Source organism: Solanum tuberosum, unplaced genomic scaffold (genome assembly GCF_000226075.1).
Source record: "Solanum tuberosum cultivar DM 1-3 516 R44 unplaced genomic scaffold, SolTub_3.0 scf00510, whole genome shotgun sequence".
Lineage (NCBI taxonomy): Eukaryota > Viridiplantae > Streptophyta > Magnoliopsida > Solanales > Solanaceae > Solanum > Solanum tuberosum.
The window spans coordinates 6,842-13,280 of record NW_006239425.1 but is presented as its reverse complement, the minus strand read 5'-3'; the positions used below and the strand labels follow the sequence as shown (position 1 = coordinate 13,280).

The 6,439-nt window shown below is 31.9% G+C and overlaps 1 pseudogene; it reads right to left on the bottom strand.

Annotated features, from left to right (window-relative positions):
• The window catches only part of LOC102582846 (protein DETOXIFICATION 32-like), an 18,405-nt pseudogene extending 12,167 nt beyond the window's left edge, over positions 1 to 6,238 (bottom strand).
• Positions 6,239 to 6,439: the final 201 nt, after the last annotated feature.

Below are 6,439 nucleotides of genomic sequence, written 5' to 3'. Positions count from 1 at the left end.
TTAAGCATAAATAGTCAAATTCACAGTGGGAGCCATGCGTTGAAAACTCACCCACCAGCAGTACTGTTTTCTACACAGCAGCAACGGTACACTCTGCAGTATAAATTCAAATCAAATTATTGAAATTCTTCTCCAGCTTTAACGTTCTTTTAGGAAAATTTGTTATATGGGGGTTCCCTAAATTAATGGGATTAAATTAAGTACTCTACTGCTGTACCAAATCAATGTTTATCTAAAGGTAGAAGAAAGAAGATATAGGCTTAAGCCTAAAAGCAAGTGTTTATCTATTGTTTTTGTCTTGTTTAGAGATACAAAAAAAGAAAAAGGTTAGTAGGACATATCCCAACTTTCTTGTATGTGGGGTTCTTCACTTTGCTATACTGGTTTTTGTTCATAAAGTTTGAATCTTTATGTACTTTTTGTATCTGCCTTTGTCGTGATGCTTTAGCTATATGAGTGTCTCAATACTAAAGATGAAGGCTTTGTTATAACATTAAACACGAGCACAACAGAACATAGAAATCTCAATTATCCATAATCTAAGTGAGAGATAATTTTAAGAAAATATAAGATAGAAGAAAACACACAGTTCTGATTTTTTTTTTTTTTTTTTTAATCAATTCATATTTTTGGAACGACCTAGGGTTGTAATATCCAATTAACAAAGTGAACAGAAGCCATCTTTGAATATATTTGAAAAGGACTGATTAAGAGCAAGAAAAAAGAAATGATCATTCAAAATTGAAAATTGAAAAAGTTAACCGAAGAGATTTAAGCAAAAATGTGAATAAAACATACCTGGAAACACTCTCAACCGTTTTAGTCTTGAAAATCTAAGAAAACTGATGCAAATGAGATTTTTTTTTTTTTTCTATAGGAAGAGTGGAGAAAGATGTAGATACTTCTAGAGTATTAAAAAAAATAGAGCCTTGGTCTGACTTCTGAGCATGAGTGCACGAATATCAATAAATTTTAGTATAGTAGTTATAATTTGCCCTTGTATATTTGATTTATTATCCTTTTTGCCACTGGTCGTTGGTCGTCATCATGCTTCTAAATAATAGAAATACAAGCGATGTACATTTATTGGCTATTATTTTGGCGGACGTTATTTATATCAATTCCTCTAAATTTAATTTTAAATTGTGACTCCAAAGCAGATATTTATATAATTTAATTGCACAATTTATCCTTTAAATGAATTGATCTAATAAAATATGATACATATTTTGAGCTGAAGAAAATATACCTGAAAGAGTAGGTTGAAGACCGTTAAGCATAATTATAGTTCCTAATAGAGGAGTAAGTTCATACACGGCTTACTGAACTTCAAAACTTTCGTAAAAAAAGGTGGATATCGACTTCGAGCAACAAAAAGTGCTATCGTATGTATTGTCCCAATTAAAAGTGAAGTAATTGATACCACTAGGGCTGAAAAATTTGTTGTTCGGAGGTGCCTTGCTCCTAGTTCATTTGACACCCTTACATTGCACCCAAAAAGAAGGGATAGGGGTTTTAAAAATACCCTAACTTTGGTCGAATTTGCTGTTGCGATACTAAATTTTCATAAGGACCTATTACCTCCCTAGACTATTTAATACCGTATTTTTTACCCCCTGAACTATTTAATAGTGTATTTTAAAGGTATATAAGTGCCCACGTGGACACATTACTATTTATAATTTTGCATTATTTTTTATGCCCACGTGGGTAAATATATATGTTTAAAATACAGCATTAAATAGTCTAGGGAGGTAATAGGTCCTCATGAAAGTTTAGTATCGCAACAGCAAATCTGACCAAAGTTGGGATATTTTTCAGACCCTTATCCCCAAAAAGAACAAATTCATTTTTTGTAGGTTTATTACTTTACTCCATTGATAATCAGGTTGATATCTCTCATATGATTACTTGGGAAAAGTGATTATAGGTGACAATAAAATTTCAAAACTAAAAAAAGTGACATGAGTCTTAATTATTGAGTAGATGTGATAATTTTAAGATTAGTGTTAATGACGCTAAATTTAAAATCCTTAAGTTTTATTATTTACATAAAGATCTTATTTTCCCCACTCCTCCCCTTCTTTTTTTGCTGCCATCTCCGTCCCCACCCCTTCTATCGTCACCATCATTTCCTTCATTTCTATGGCCACCAACACCACCTCCTCTTCCTTCATTTTAGTAAGAACGACATATAAATAGAAACGGAGGGCGTAATTTTTAAATCGTGATATTTCTAAACATAAAATTTATACATTCAAAAAATATTATTTAAATTATAATTCTTCTCGTATTAACTTGATCAAAAAATATACTTTCATGATATTGATAAAATTTTACGTTATTTGAATATTAAAAAATGAAAAGTGTCACACGAACAAACCTTATTAATGCATTAAAGCCAATGCACAACATGAACGCAGTGCCAGAGCCAAAAATTTAAATAAGGGTGTTCAAAATCTGAGAAGTAAACACATGAACTAGTGAAAGGGGGTTCGATATCTATTATACATATCTAAAAAATAATTTTAACCATATATAAATAGTAATATTTTTCATCATAGAGAGTTCGAATGAACCCCCAAGTATATGCTGCCTCCTCTCCTGCATGAACGTCCACCCAACAATGCTGGTGCTGCAAAACATCGAAACAAAAAAATAAACATAGTAAAAGAGTTATTGCTTCCTTTAATGGGCTTGAGATATAATTTTTAGTGTTTGATGCCTGAAAATGACATATATATTTTATATATGTATATTTTCACACCAAACACATCTTAATCTTAAAAAGTATAAAGTAAAGTGAAAATACATATCACCTAATCACGATTGAACAATAAATATTTATCTACAATTTGATAAAAAAAAATTGTTCTTTTATGCTCACTCATAAATTTAAAAAGTTCTAGAAATATTATCTCCTATTTTATTTTTACTCATATCTTATGTTATTTTTTTGACTTTGTGAGGAGGGTTATATATTGTCTTTTTTCCGTTTTTGATTTTTTTTTAATGAATTCTAACTATTATCATTTTCGATTATGGAGATGTGTGTAGAAGAATAGTATATTGATAAAGAAATTTTTTTACGAAGTCAAAAGACCGATTAAGTTGAAAAATAGGATCTAACATTCATTGAGTTATAGTTATACATACCGCTTACTTGATTAATAGAATTTTTTCGTTTGCCAAAAAAATGAAGAAAAGAGCTTATAACAAAAACTACAAAATCCAATTAAGTGAAATCAGTCATTAGTATTTGTATTAAGGTAAATTGTTTATAGCACATTTTTTGGGGTGCAATCCTTTTATGAATCATGCTAACGCGGGATGCTTTGTAAATTAAACCATGGAGAAAATGGCCAAATGACCCCCCAATCTGTAACCGGATTTCCAACTACACACTTATACTTCACGGGAGTCCTACTTAACCCCCCCCCCCGAGCTATTTTCAAGTGGAATTATTTCCTCCCTGAAATGTCATTACCAGCCATTTGTCTTGTGGTGAAATACACGCACTTGACACGTGTATTTCACAATTTAATGATTTTTTTTTTAAAAAAAAGTTCTTCTCCTTCCTCTTTCTTTCTTCCCCAATCATTTCTTCAACCTAATTACACTAAACATCATTTTTTATCTCAATAAATTTCTATATCTCTAACATTTTATAAAAACGAAAATTCAACTCACCTTTTCATCTACTCCGAATCTCTAGAACTTAGAAGATAGATGTCCTAATTAATCAAATCTTTCATCCAACTAATTCAACAATTTTTCACATTTTTTTACATTTCGTTTGATTTTCTTCCTTGGACAATTTCAAATACACATTAAATGGGTCATGAACATTCGAGATCAGATTCATCCCTTGAAGATTTCGCCGACAACTCAAAATAATCGCGGATGAGAAGACCAATTTGTAACACCAATTTGAGACACCTCTCTCTCTCTTCCCCATTCTTTATTATTTCTCCCTCTAAAATTTTCATGATTAATTTATAATTTGAGTTCTTGATTTTGATTCTTCATGAATTTTAGGAGAACTTGTAGGATCCTTCTTTTAAAATGTAGAAGAAATTGTTTTGTTTTAGTTTCTTTTATTAAGTTTGAAAATATTTTTTATATTTACAATTACTTCACTTTGATTTTGTTACTCTTGAATCCATCACTTTAAAAAATAAAATTAATGGGTATGTTTTAAAAAAAATAAAAATTTAATTTGTTAGATATGTCCTAAATAACTTTATTGAAAAATTATTCATTAAATGCATTTGTTGTTGATAATTTTTATTTCAAACATCCATTGAAAAAGCTTCAACAATAATAATGGTGAAAAATGTTGTATAGATAAATAAGAAGAAAGAGAAAGAAAAAAGAAAATTAGAAAAAAAAATGGAAATTAAAAAAAAATTAGGCAACTCAAAGAGAGTGAGTTGCACTCTCTATGCCAACTCAGCACTTACGGGGTTATTTATTCCATTTTAAAGTAGTTCAAGGGGGTAATAGGACTCTCGCAGAAAATAGGTGTGTAGTTGAAAATCCGGTAAAAGATTGGAGGATCATTTGGCCATTTTCTCTTAAACCATGCTTTTTAACTTTTTCTCTTTACAAAAACTAAACTTATGTTTTAATTCGGTAATATTTAGGCATTGTGGTATATATCTAAACTTATGTTTTAAACATGCGATATAAAATCATAAATTCAAATCAGCGCAAACTCACCTTATGGAGACTGCGTCAACAACAATGTTTGCGTCCTTTACGTATCTAGCAGAGATAATCAAAGCCATGAAGTACCAGTACTCTAAGCTACACAATTTACAATTTTTAAAACAATTACTATTAGTTACTAAATAATGGTTAGTGATTGCATGTCAACTATTAGTAAGGACGATAGGTAAATAAGAAAAGAGAAAGTATTTCATTAAGGGTAAACTAGTCATTTTAAAGTTAAATAGTTATTAATTATAGAAATATGTCATTAGTCGTTTTAAAGTTAAATAGTTATTAAATATAGAAATATGTCATTCTTTTTAAAACTGACTAAAAAAGAAAGTGTGTCACATAAACTAAAACAGTCCATAAGATGTATATCTTAATTAAAATGTTGATTAAATATCATATAGTTTGACTCTCAGAAAGTGCAAAACGTGACAAGTATTTCAAGACGCCACATCATAAAAATTGAGAGAGAGACTCACCAGATCATGACACCAGATGCAAGAGACAACCTAACAAATCCTCAAAGATTTTCAAATGCCTTGTGAGTAAATCTAGACCAAACTTCACCACATGTCCCACATATAATGTAAACAAATTGGGCAAGTACCATGAACCACCATGAGCCATTTAGCACTACAGCTCCAGCCACTAGCCCCAAATCCATTTTCATCATGAACAACCAGCTCAACATGGTATGGCCAGCTAGTGCGACGACGGCTATAATGGCCATAATCATCATCTTGCTTTGGGCTTGAAGAAATTTTTGAATAGAAAAGTTCATTGCATAGGCAAATAGTTAAGGAATCATCCAAATAGAAAATTTAATTGCCCATTTTGCTATGTCCATAGGCTGGCCAATAAGTTGTAAAATTTGAGTGGCAAATAAGTAGAGAAACATTAAGGCTAATGCTGTTGTGTTGAGTATAATCAAAGATCTTTGCAAATGGACACTGATGCTTATCGTGATCAACGACACTAACTTACGGTTCGAGTTTCTACGATCGTCGATAATATAGTAACCCAACCAAGGGTTGGGGTCGTGTTCCAAGGGAGTGGTAGTGAACATAGTAGTTAGGCTAGAATTTTGTTCTAGTTAGCTGTAGTTTGAGAAATTATCAAATAGAAACAAAGTAAATTCAAGTGGGTGACACAAAAGTGTCAAATATCAAAGGGGTTTTTGTCACAAGTAGCTAAAACAACAAAAATAAAGAGAAAATCAAGTATGGGGAAAAGTTCTTGGGATGTGACCGCAATATATATTGATATAAATCGTTGGATACATGCTTTCGATAGGAAATTTGCAAGATAATAGTGACTAAGCTAAGCTTTAGATGGAAATAAGTTCCCTCTCGGGCAACTTACCCCGTTTCAAATGGGATCCTCTCGGACACCCATTTGTCGCATGAAGGCCAGCCTACGCCTTACCCCACTCACTCTCTCGAGCTGAGTGTTAGGATATGGGACTAGGGCTCACCTTCTCGGGCTGAACCTCTCGTCGGCCCACTCCGTAGGCCATCAGTTTGGCGGTCTTGGTTTCGCGACCTCTCTCTCGAGCAAGCCACACACATGGGTGCTTTTGTATTTGTAACTAAAAATCCATTAAAATAAACCACAACCACTAGGTGAAATCACCATTAAAATAAAAATATCCTATCAGCAAGCAAGACCCAACAACAATATCAACACATATTTACTAAATCACACCCCAAGAATGGGG